We start from the raw sequence: 13964 nt of genomic DNA, 5'->3' as shown, positions 1-13964 counted from the left end.
ATTTTGGCTTCACTTCATTACGGAAGATGTACATGGTAAGGTTACAAAATTTTGGGACAGAGAGAAACCACGAAATTTTCATCTTCAATTTAAGGTCAAATCAAAGTTCAAAAGCTTTACTGAACTGCCAGATTAGCACTGAGCTCAATTTAAGCGGGGGAAAAAACTAAAGGAAACCCATGATGCCAGAAAAATGTGAGACACTCATTATAGGACATAATTAATAAATGTTTATTTTATAAACAATACACCTAAAAAGTGAAAGAGGAACTAAGGGCAGAATTTTTAATTTCAAGTCTGAGTGTCAGGAAATAAAAAGCTAATACTCTATCCTCCCCTTTATATTAAACAAAACGAGAGACAGTAAACAGTGGAAACTGATACTAACAATAGAGGTGTTAAATGTTTTTTCCATCTGTAGAAAATTTCACCTTTTCATCAAAAAAAGAACAAAATGTTATCCCCAGAACTACTGAAAACTGAAACAGTTTTTGCAGAAAGAAAACAATTCAGTTTTCAGCCTTTTTTTTTTTATGTTTATCAGTTTTCCAGTGAAAAACTGGTAAAAAATTCAAGGAAAGCAAACTTTTTCCACAAAAAAAATTTAGTCAAAAATTAAACTTTCTTATACAAAAAAATCAATACTAAATTTCCCACCAGACAAGTAATATTTCATAGCATGAAGCTGTTGGACATATGAATGTCAGTGCCTTCACCCATACCAATGGGAACATCACTTGGGGACTGCATGTCATGGACCAAATCCCTCCCCCCAAAAGCAACAAGACTTCCAGCAGTAGCAGCATAATGCTTAAGGCATCCCTCTCGATAGAGCTTCTTGTATTACACAGCAGAAGTATTTAAAACATTGTTTATTTTATTTGGACCCAATTCTGCAGCGCTTATTGATGAGGAGACATACCTGCTACTATGCAAGTAGTCTCACTAATTTCAAAGGAACCATATGTGTAGTAACATGCTATTATTTTGTATTAGTGATATTCTATTTTAATAGTGGCTAGAGAGCCTGACCAAGATCAGGGTTCCTAATGGAGGAGAAATAAATTAGAAATGTATATTGAAGGGTTACCATCCTATGTGATGATCTTTTTGACTACAGGTAATTATTAAAGATACTGGTTTGCAAATGTCCACTGGGTGATGGCTGTTCTCCTTTAAGGCCTTCCCCATTACAACTATTAGTTTCTAAATCCATCTCTTCCAAACCCCTGGGCCTTGGTTGTTTTTGCAGTGAGTAGTGCAGTGCCTAGATGCTGTACATCCTCTGCGAGATATCTGTCCTCACCTGATTTAAGAGGGGAATGATCTACATGGAGAATACTCTTCTTTTCTTTAACCCTTTTCAAGCAAATTGTTTTCTTTATTTTACTGATAAGGTAAAAAAATGCAAAATAAAATTGCAAATATGTTATCATTATCCATTTAAGACTTGAAAGTTGTAACCTTTGTATTTACTTTCTTTTGCAATGTTACATCTTGCTGGAGTGCTGAAGGTTTGTTTTGCTACATTTGAGTAATGCAACTAGCATGTCTATTATAATCTGTTTTATCTACCCCTGATAGAGCCTGAACTAGCAGGGACCCAATATCTATAGATAGGTGCAGAAACTATGGCAGTAATGGAACACAATACATCTGCCTAATCTTCTAGAGAGGTCATATAAAATGAAGCATTATGGCTGCTAAACTGCATAGGTTTGAGGCACTTTCAAAGCTGCAATATATGTCTCCTTTAAAGTGCCCTCACCGAGTGAAGCTTTCTTTCTCATAAGCTTCAGCAGGATCAGACAGGAAATAAATGGAAATTAACAGTTGATGAAAGGGGGCTATGATAGATTATTGAACTCAGTTTCCTTGTGGAAATACTGCAGAATGAAAATCAATATGCCCTACAATCTTACTTTATAGATGACATCTATAACTTAACTTTATGCGGAAAATGTGCAAAAAGTTAAGCTATAGGTGTCACCACTGATAGTACTGGGGTAAAATATTCCCTTACAAGCATTGACAAGCAATTGGAAATTTGGAGAACTGAGCTGTTTCATCTTGTTTATCCAAGTTGCAAAATCATCTCAAAATGTATCTTCTGAATAGGACATGTTGGACAGATAATATGATGTCAGGAGTAAATCATTGCCAATAATAAAGAACAGTGTACACTTAAGAAGGAAAACTAAACCTTTAGTAAAACAAAGAGAAAATATCAGTTACAAATAAAAAATAAGAAGGGGAGGGGGAAAAAACAACCACCAGTGGTCTAATGCATTCCCTAGAGGTTTTGTTGTTGTTTACAATAACAATCTTCCATTTTCCTTTGACCTTACTTTCCATCAGGAGACTATAAATGGAACTCTAATAGTTTCCCTACATCTTCTCTTGGTGAAAAAGGGACATGGAAGCTGTGTATATCCAGTTATCAGAAAACATCACTTTAAAGGCATTCAGTACTTTCAACCAGCAGCTATTTAAAGGTACACATTATAATTATGTTTTTCTTTTGTTTTACGCTTTTATCAGCTTTACTAGACTTAGGAGCATTAGGTTACAATAAAAGAACAAACAAAAACAAGTTACTGATCATTAATATCCTTACAAAATCCCTTTGGGATAATAACAGTTCTTCCCGGAAAGTAAAAGGCAAGTACTGTATGTTCTCTGAATGGCCTTTGCTGTGGCACCCATTCATAATATGTCAGGTCTTTCTCAAGGTAGTTTCTCCACAAAAGCTAATTCACTGATTTCCAATGAGGTAAGTGTGAATTTTATTGTGGGTTCAGAGATTTGGCTGAGCACATTATCATTGCAACCTTTTTTCCACTTGCAATTTCAAATCTAATAGTGCTAGGCATAGTAGTTATTATTATCATTATTATTTGCGTTCAAGTAGTGCCTAGAGGCCCCATTTTAGATCAGGGCTCCATTGTGCTAGCCACTGTACTAATACATGGTAAGTGACAGTTCCTGCCCTGGAGATCATTCAGTCCAAATAGACAAGACAGACATAAGGTCGGAGAACAGAAGTATATCCCTAATTTACAGATGGGGAACAGAGGAACAGAGGGATTAAGTAATTTGTCCAATGTCCCACAGGAAGACTATGGAGGTTGGAATTTAGCCTCAGTCTCCTGAGGTCCAGGCCATTTCCTTAACCACCATTATTCCTCTCATAAAATAGTTTAATGATAACCTCATCCTTATTCTTAGTGATACCCACATAGTTGCTGATAACTGTTATATTGAAGATAGGGTGACCAGATGTCCCGATTTTATAGGGACAGTCCTGATTTTGGATTTTTTTTCTTATATAAGCATCTATCACCCCCCCACCTCCATCCCAATTTTTTATACTTGCTATCTGGTCACTCTAACTCCAGAAGTTGTAAAGCTTTCATTAGTGACATCCACACTTTGCTCATGAAAAGGAAGGGGCCAATGGAAGATAATTCTCCATTACCAAGCTTACGTTATGTATGACCTGAGTAGATCAAGAGAATTCTCATCACCATTTATACATTGCACTGTTGAACTGTGATTTCACATTTTGCATCTTTCCTCTAGAGCAGAAGAGAAGCACAACCGAACACAAGATCATAGTGCAGTGTCAAAGGCCCACATGACAATGCTGACTAAAATAGCCAAACTGTCATCCATCAAGGGAGAAGGAAGGATCTAGAACAGCTGGCCCTGAGGGGAATATAAAGAGTTGACAAATTAAAAGTTGTCTCTTTAGAAATGAGTTCTAGTGTAATTATCCCATTAGGACTCTGGAATTGAAACAAAAAGAGAACTGATGGGAAGAAACAGCTTTTACAATCATTTGCTTTCTTATGTAAGAAAACAACTTGTATTGTCACCAGTTCTGTTTACCTTTAATTAAAGGGGGGGGAGGTAAAATATTCTTAAAACAAGTTTGTGTTTACTTCCTGTAATTGAGACTGAGTGCAGAGAATGACAGGGTGTTTGTGTGTGTGTGTGTGTGTGTGTGTGTGTGTGTATGTTTTCACAGGCTGGATTTGGAGAGAGCAAGTGGTGTAGCTGAATGTGTCTTTGTATAAAGAGATAGCAGTGTAGTAGACAGGAGTCAGCAATTTTTTTGTTCTTTTTCAACATATTCACTCTCTTTGGCATCAATCCTGTATTCCTTGCACACCAAAAGCACTCACTGAAATCAATGGAGATTTAGGGGCTACATGGAATGCCAGTCCATGCCCCCTAACTTCCTATCTGTTTACTTTACTAACCAAACCAAATTTCTACAACTGTCAACATTGTAGATGCATGACAACTCTGGAAGAGTGAGATAAATTCTTTCTTTCCATATTCACAGTCAACAAAATCATCATCAACACTAAATTCCAATAGCAGAATCCTTATTGTTGGTAGTGATGCGAGAGCCAGCTTGATTTTCTACCAAAAAAAAAAAAAAGCACTGAGATAAAGTAAGACAAAATGAGAAGGATATATATATAGGTGCTTATCAGTGTATTACCTAGGCACCTTCCAAGCTTTTTATTCTATTTCTTCCCATGTGGTAAAACTGTAAACTGAGTAAGTTTCTTCCAAAAGTTATTGATAAAGATTAAATACAAAACTACATTATCTCATTATTACAGATCTATTTCTCCAACTACAACCAAGCTTTACTGTTCCTTTAATCAGAGTATATTCAGTATATGCTATGTGAAACACTGTATATTTAATATATAGTTGGATATTATATTTGCAGCTATGTGTAATACCAGAAACACTTATCCTTAGTTCATTAAGTCTAAAGACATTTTAATGGTCCTTTAAAGTCATGCCTATAATGGTTGTAACAACATTCCTGGAATTTATACCTTTTAGCTGTAGAATGAAACTGCCTCGTCTAGCTCTGTGTATAGTTCTCGCTCTTCATTTGCTAGAGATTTCATTTTTTAGTTAAATTTCCTAATCAAGTTTGTTTGCTGTAAATTGTCAGTTATGTCACATCATACATAGAAAACTGCAGACTAGGTCACATGGTTTGTGGGTGGAGGGGTGGGTTTGGGGCTGTGGGATAGAAGAGAATATTACATATGCTAAAACTAGGACATGTATAATTAAACTTCTCTTCAGAGACTAGTGAAAGGACTGATGAAAATCAGCTGCTTAACTTTACATAGGGTGTCTTCTACTAATGTGCTGAAAAAATCAGCTCAGTAAATTGGAGGGTATTTTGGGCTAATTCTTAAGGCAGGAGTTTGCCTAATAAGAAATAATAGTTCTGTTTCATCTAGGTAAAATAAGTGTCTTTTGGGGGGAAACTGTATGTTTTTTTTTCCTTCAGTATATCCACTAGAATTCCTCATACTTATGGTTTACATGATCATTAAAAATGATCACTTTACCCATAAACATCCTATATTCCTTATACACCAAAAAATCCCATTGAAGGAACAGAGGATTGGGTCCAAAGAACTCTGCTGCTTGTATAGGATTTGTTATGATTTATACTGTTAAATATTTTAACCAATGCTATTCTAGAGTAAAAGTGCAATGTGCAAAACTATGTTCCTTAATTCTAAATGATACTCAAATAAAACATTACAAGGTAGATATATTTTACTACCATTTATAGGGTAGAATGTATATTTTTTCTTCTCGGGCTGCCTGTATAGAAAGGGTACAACAAAGACATAAGAAAATGTCACCATGAAGTAACAGTATAAAAAAGAGTGGGATTCTTTAAATGTGCTCTGTGTTGTCCCAACATTTCAGTTCGTGTTGAAGTCAATGGAAGTTTTACCATTGATTTAAATGGGAGCAGAATTAGGTCAATGCTGAGTAATTTTGGAAATCCCACCTCAGCATTTTGCAAAAAGCAGAAGGAACAGAGTGATGGGATAAATGAGACTTTATTATAAACAGCAGAATAAATTAGTGCAATTTTCCATTCTATCTACAACATCAAAATACAGATAAATAAAATGGATAACTGTGGTCTGAATCTGTTAATCAGGCAACACACTGAAATATTGTCTTTTAATATTAAGCCTTACTTTTAAAAAACATAGTGCCTCAAAGCTAGCTAGAGCTCCACATCTGTCACTGTTATCTTGTATCTGCCATACAATTCATTTGTGACCTGAGGCAAGTTATTTAGGGCCACTTTTCTAGAAGCTGGCACAATTTTGCACTGTCAATTATTTGTGCCTGCAAAAGAAGTCATTTGAATGTTACATCCTTGATCTCATTTGGGCCACAGAAAATGAGATACCGTATGTTGAAATTATAATAAACAGAAGCCACCATTCTTAATGATTTATGACATAAAAGAACTAGGGGATAGCCATAAAAGCTCTATAATCCTTAGCAGGAGGCTTCCTCTGATCCTCCTGCAAAACCAAACCCAGAGAACAGGATTTAAATGACCCCAGATCCCCTATCACTTCCTCATATGAGGGATGAGGATTTACATTAGGGATACCCTATTCCTGTAGTGCTAGATATTGAAGCCATACCCTGGCCCTGCAGGTCACTGCAAGGGGCCAATGAGGTAGAAGAAAGGCAATTCCCAGGGCTGCAGTGGCAACTCTGGCTCCTCTGCTACCTTAGTGAACCCATGGGGTACCAAACATTGTAACACTGTCATATAACTGCCGGGCACAAATCCCACCCTGCTGTCTGGCAGTTATGCAAAGTCAAAAAAGTCCTTCCTGGCCCCTTGAAAAACTAAAGCTAAAAGCTGAAGCAAGGTGGGGAATCTAGCTTCAATTAACCAAACTCAAAGGAATGGCAGGGGCAGCAAGAAACAAACAGGTGCAGAACAGTGACCCATGCTCAGGGGAGATGTATAAGCTGGACCACTAAGGTGTTCTTGGGGCCCATGAATGGACCAGTTAGACTGTAGAGGCGGGGCTAAGAAGACTGGGGCTCCTCCTGTTTCCAGCACAAGGCTGACAGAGGTAGGTCATTGCTCCTACCCCTAAGGGCCAGACTTAGCGTCTTTATTTCCTGCTAGTCTGACCAATCCCCCTCATCCCCATGGGTGTAAATCTGAGTCTGGATGCAAATGGCCTCTATGTTTATAATCAATCAAACCAAGATCCTGGATGTAAATGCTGGCAATCTTTGGGGGTGTTCAGGATCTATATCTGGAGCAGAAATTTGCAATTCAAGTATTCTGAGCTATCAGTAAAATGCAGTACTAAAGGACCGTGTGGGTAGTAGATGGTGGTACCGTCTCTTTAAAATTAGTCATGTGTAATCACTAGGGGCACTCTCACACAATGCAGACACATTTCAGTTCTGCATGTGCGGAGTCTGCAGGAGCCATCTTATCATAATAAAGAGAGTGGTGGTTTAGGCATTATATCCCTGTTCTTACTCTGGCTCTTGAAGTACACGGGCTGCAGCATATTCACAAAGGAAATACTCTTGGCTGCCTGACCATGCTAGAAAGAATGACAAGGTGGTGCTGTGTATTGCCCTTTGGCTATAAAAAACAAATTGCTTGATGATAAACTTTAATACACCATTTCCATGGATGAGTTTGGAAGAATCAGTTTGTTTGTTGCCTGTCTACCCAAAAGCCTGTCTCTGGTCGTCTTTTTTATTTTTCCTGCAACATTTATGTGCTTATTTGTTGAGCAGTACCTCCCACATACTACTTTCCATTGATAGCAACACATAAAGAGAACCAAAATTGCAGTCCAATTAACCTACTAGGACTATAATAATGTGACTCACTGATGCAAATTCCTGTTCACTGCACTGAAAACCTCTTGACGTTAATTGCTCTATGCACTTTCTGTTGGAAAACAAGTTTTCATTAGTGTTGTGGTTAAAAAATAAATTTGAAGATATTCCAGTCATAGAATTGAAAATTCTAGATTTTAAGAACTACCTTTAAAACATTTATAGATAGATATATAGATATAGATAGCTATATACACACACAGATATATATGATATGGGCTTATACCTGTTCCACAGGTTGGTTACATCTCTGGACATCTTTGTCTAGTGTAAGTAGTAATATTATCTACTGTTGTATCCCATTGACTGATGACCATCTCATTAGTATGCAGATAACATAGAGCTCTGACCTTTTTTGGCAAATCTGTTCCCTGCATGATGCTGTCTCTGTGCTTTGCAGAGATATAGCTATGGATGACAAGTTGACTGATGCTCAATCCACACAAGTGAGAGTTGATGGTAGGTCAGAAGACACATCTAGAGGATGTAGCCAGGATGCAGTCCATTATTGAGTGTGTTTTTTCCACTTTTTGTCAAGGAGCTTCATAAGGTGTAGTGCTTCTGGATTGCTGGTTCAAGTAGCATTTGAAGCAAGTAGCTCCTTTTTCGAAAAGAGATTAATCTGAACAAGATCAGAACCAAGATGGCAGGTCCTTCAATACATCTTAAAGAGAAGCTGGCAACTTCATTCAGTAAGGAAAACATTTCATTTTCTTAGTGCTTCTATTTTTACCATCTGTTTAAAAAAAAGTGAGGAGACTCAGATTAAAATCGGTTTGTGCCATTCCAATTCCATTTATGCAAAAATTACTAGCAATAAAAAAAAAACTTTGTCAGAGGGAGCTCTCAATATTTCTTGTTTACTGCCCTCCATAAGTTTAGATAGTCTCATTATAGACTATGGGAACACAATAAATAGTCTTAATTTACTCTGCATGACCTTTTCCTTTTTTACATATTATTTCCTGTGGGATTAGATCCTGCAGCATAAAAAGGAAGGTATGCCTGTATGTGACCCAAGATAATGATTTTTTTTCAGGATACCATGGAGTTTATAATGCATTTCAAGTAAAAATAGAGGGTCAGTTTGATGCCTTAAAATGCTGGCTGAGAAGAGGGTCACCAGGAGGGGTTTCTAGAGGAATTATGGCTGATTCTGAAATGGTGCCGCAAGCAGTATCCTGACTCTTGTTGCTTCAGAGATAGGGGTAGGTTTGTAGCCCTGTTCTCATCCTATCTCTACTCCCTCAGAGGAGTGCAGCTGTGACAGCCACTCTAGATTAGACCAGACCTGGCACTTCCCACCGCAGTCGTGATTGGGTGGGGACTCAGGGATTCAAAGAACATAGAAACAGCTATACCAGATCACAGCCACAGTTCACTTGATCTAGTATCCTGTCTCTGACAATGGCCATTACCAGTGGTTTCAGGAGAAGGAGCAAGAAACATAGACGCGGTCAAATATGAAATTACCTGCCCAGAGAGGAAATATTTGTCTCATTGACTTCAATGGGGCTAGGATATCATCCAATGTTTTTAAGTGAACCTTACATGCGTAACACAAGTAGTTTCTTAATGCAGGTTCATACTAAACTCATCGCCATCCATCTGAACAATCAAAAACCTATGCTTGCATATAGTGTACTCCATGGAAAAAAATGTGTTCAGCAATTTCACAAAGAGTACAGGAAATATATAAAATATTTATACATATTGTAGATTCAAGTTTAGAGAGACTAGACTGGGCTCCTTTATAATTGCTTCAATGGGCTCCTATATAGTTGGATTTGCTTTCAATAATCCTCATCATTCCATTCATTTTATATTATGCTGCACATTAAATATCCCATTTATCCTTTTAGGCTAATAAGAGTTGTTTCGTTTCTGTTTCTATGTTATATTTTTCATCATATTTACTTTTTTATTCCTTTTGAACAAACTATGGCAGAGTTTGCCATCTGTTATGATTTTGTGTTAGAATTTTGTTTCCCCTTTGCAACCTGCTAATCACTCTGATATCCCTTTATGGTAGTTTAATCATTTTATTTGTCTGCTTCAAGACTGGGAAAAACAACAACTCAGTTTGCTTCTCTCTCCCCCACACCCCACCAGTCACTGTGTGACCCTGGGTCTGTCACTTAATCGCTCCATCCCTCAGTATGGCAACTTGTAAGGTATGTATCACAATAATAACTGCCTCTGAAACATTCTGTAAGGTTTAATAAACTGATGTTTATAAACAATGTGCTGAACAAGAGTCTATATAAAGCGCTTCCCCTGGACAGGTTAAATGACTTCACTCAGGGCTTGTCTACTCTTAAAATGCTATGGAAGCACAGCTAGGTAGGTAATCCTACCAAGCATCAGCATAGGTAATCCACCTCCCCAAGAGGTGATAGCTAGGTTGACAGAAGAATTCTTCTATCGACCTAGCGCTGTCTACACTGTCAGGAAACGCTGTGGAGCAGCGGTAGAACTGGGACTGGATTGGTGTGCAGAAGTCCACAAAGCCTTTGGCAGACTCTGGAAATTGCTTTTCCTCTCACTCCCATTTAGCAATGTTTGGGGTCCTCCTGAAATCATGAAATATGAGTTAAGATTTGGTCTAACAGGTTAAAACTTCATCCTATTCAAGTTTCTTTGAATTTTGATATTGGTTTAATATTACCAAGATCTGGCATTCCATGATATTTAACCTCCCCGCCCCCAGTTATTAAGACTGTCAATCATGTGTTCCATGGCATTACACTTCATAATCCACATTCTGTGTGTCTGTTTTCCTTCAATTCCTATCTACTGCATTAAAATTAGGGCATGATGTAGGGAAGTGATCAGTAGGATAATTGTTTTTAATGTATGCTGAATTAAAAATGAAGAAGGGCTATTATTAACTTTCTTTTAATTTACTAGGGCACAATAGCTGTTTTTGTTATGATAAACATTTTATACAAATTTATAAAATTATCATGATTCTGATGTTCCATTTGATATAATTAATAAGTGTATTTCTCCTAAAATGAATAATTTCCCTGCCCTGCAGAAAGATGTTTCAAATAGCGTGCTCATTTTGTATGCTTTTGATGACTGTGACAAAAAAGCTGCAAATTAAACTTTTGCATACATCAAAGGCCAAATTCTCACCAACCTTCATCTCTTTGAGTAGTATCTTATTCCATGGGTAGTTCCATTGAAGTCAAAGGCTTGCTGGAAGACTCCTATTGGCTTTGGATCAGTTCCTGAGATCCTGATCCTCAAAGATATGTAGGCATCAAACCCACTGAAATCTGTGGGAGTTAGGCACCTAACTACCTTTGAGGATCTTAGTCTAAGTGCTTGCCAAGGTGAGTAAGGGTTGTACACTTAAGCCCTAAATTAGTATGATTTTATGTGGAAATTATAGTCAGTGGGGCTACTCCCGATTTACAAAGGTGTAGCTGAGAACAGAATTTAGCAACCCCAAAACAGCTTGTAGGATAACTTTAGAACTATTCTCAGTTCATCGGAAACTTAAAGGTGAGTGACAATGAGAACATCAAATTCATTTTGTTGCTGATGTTGCTATTGACATTTTGAGAACAATGTTGGGTTTTGTTGGTTTCTGATTCATATAATGTCTTCTATCTGAGAATGTCAGAAAACTCAGACTTGAGTGAATTAACTCACAACATCCCACTGAAGTAGGTAAGTATTTTTTTTATCATCCCCATTTTACAGATGGGGAAGCTGAGAGCAGAGAAAGCTTTGAATAAATGACCCAGTGCCACAGTTAGTGGCAGAGCCAGGAATAGAATCCATAGTTCATGATTCACAGTCCTGGACTTTAACTGCTCGACACAGTGTCAGATATGTCATATTCCTCACACTGATTAATAGTGACAATGCAAATGGGCATATCCAACACAACAGTGTGGATGAGTGCCTCTACGGTTACCATCTTGCTAATTCCTCCATATATTGTGTGGAGATATTGGAAAGCATTCCCAGGTGTGCCCAGGAGAAAGAGAGTAAAATATGTTACTATTTTAATTCTTGTGAAAAAATCACAGCTGCCAAAGCTTTTTGAACCTCAAAAAACCTTTGAGTTTGGTTTTGAGTTTTGGTCATTTACAATTATGATTATATCAGCCCTCTATGTTATTTGAAGTTGATTGAAGAATGAGGTTAGTAACATGCATATCTATTACTTGTTATAGACACATATGTTATAAATGGTCCCTGCTTTATATCAACCCTTTGATTATGGGGAGCATTTTCTAAAGCCCTGTTTCCTTCTTATATACAATATGTCAATAGAAGCAAAATCCTAATGAGTAAATTGCATTCTAGGTAAGAAGCTCTAGGTGGCATGAGTCATTTTATGGGTACATCCATCTGTTCTGTACATTAATTATAACTTCAGCCACAAACATAATTTAGTCATATCACAAGAAAGTTAGCTGGAAGTGATTTATATCCATGTGTCCTGTATGTTCTTTATTCTGCCCAGCATGCAGCTGTTACATTTGCTGAATGTTCCAAATTCAAATTGGGGGCAAAACAGTGAATTTCCTGAGGTTATTTATAGTAAACCAAGGATGGCATTTGTGGTTATACAAAGACAGAGAATGGGAACAGTTGGAGAGCTGTTTGAAGGACAGGATTGAAGAAAGAATGCATTAATGCTGATTTGAAATCAACCAACAGTTATAGGTATGCAGATTTACTTCACAAAGTATGTTACTGTGTTTTATATAAAAATGTTTTATAATCAGTATCTTTATAACATTTTCCATTTGCAATTTGTTTAATTGTAATTTGCCTAATAGTGTAAACATTTAGACAATAACAGTAAGAGTAATGATGCTTTTAGTTAGAGGACCACAGTGCTTCTTACAAAATTGGTCCTTTTTCACAATTTGCAGCTTGGGGAACAAAGGCATAAAGAGGTTAAGTAATTTGTCCAATGTTACAAAGTGAGTCAGTGACAGAACTAGTGATGCCCACGCCCCAACCTCATAATCACTAAACTATGATGCCTCCCTTTAAAAAATTCTAGACAATCCACTTTGAGCCTATAAGATATGTCTGTAGAATTCACTTTTTTTATAATCAAACAATGTACATAACAAACCTTTAAGCTTCTAGGGCCAGTGCTTAGTGCTTAGCTTCCATGATTGGAAATAGATTTTCAAGGGCTTCCATTGGATTAAAATGAAGCATAAACCTTATTATGGTAAATAGTATAATGGCTAACAGGGGTCAGGCTGGAGACTCTTGCCTACATGCTCGGGGTCTTACTGATCACCATATTTGGGGTCGGGAAGGAATTTTCCTCCAGGGTAGATTGGCTGAGGCCCTGGAGGTTTTTCGCCTTCCTCTGCAGCATGGGGCAGGGATCGCTAGCAGGAGGATTCTCTGCCAATTGAAGTCACTAAAACACAGGATTTGGGGACTTCAACAGCAGAGTCAAGGGAAGGGGTAGGGATGGTTTTGTGGCCTGCATCATGCAGGGGGTCAGACCAGATGATCATAATGGTCCCTTCTGACCTTAAAGTCTATGAGTCTATGAGTCTATGAGTTATGGCCCTCTGCACAGAGGTGATTTTCATCCTCATTCCATAAAATATTTGTTTTTAAATATGTTAATACTCATACAGTGTTGTTGTAGCTGTGTTGGTTCCAGGATATTAGAGAGACAAGATGTATAAGGTCATATTTTTATTAGATCAACTTCTGTTGCTGAGAGAGCTCTGTATAAGCTCGAAAATTCGTCTCTCACACCAACAGAAATTGGTCCACTAAAAGATATTATGTCACCCACCTTGTCTCCTTAAAATTCTTTAGAATGAGAGAAATTGCATCTCCAATATCAATGTTTTGTAGGAGATAGTAGCCCAGCAATCTCCTTCATTTTGTTGCCCGTGGCCCCACCCAATTTTTGTCTGTGGCTGTACTCTTGATATTTATTCTTCTGTACCACTATATGTTGATGTGGAGGCTACAAACATCATTCCTAAAGGTTTTATGCTCAACATAATAGGTCAAATTCATCCCTAATGTTACTTTACTGAAGTCAGTGGGATTACACCAGAGATGAGTTTGGACCAACATATCTAACTTTATTTTCCCCTCTTATTGTTCCCAGGTGATAACTTCCAATTCATTTTGCCCCCTCGTCTGATTATTGCTTTAGAGGCCGCAACATTTTATGACTCATTATTTACTCTGTTACATAACACATC

This window comes from Chrysemys picta, chromosome 2, assembly GCF_011386835.1.
Source record: "Chrysemys picta bellii isolate R12L10 chromosome 2, ASM1138683v2, whole genome shotgun sequence".
Classification (NCBI taxonomy): domain Eukaryota; kingdom Metazoa; phylum Chordata; order Testudines; family Emydidae; genus Chrysemys; species Chrysemys picta.
The sequence above is the reverse complement of the archived record's forward strand: the minus strand, read 5'-3'. Positions refer to the sequence as shown.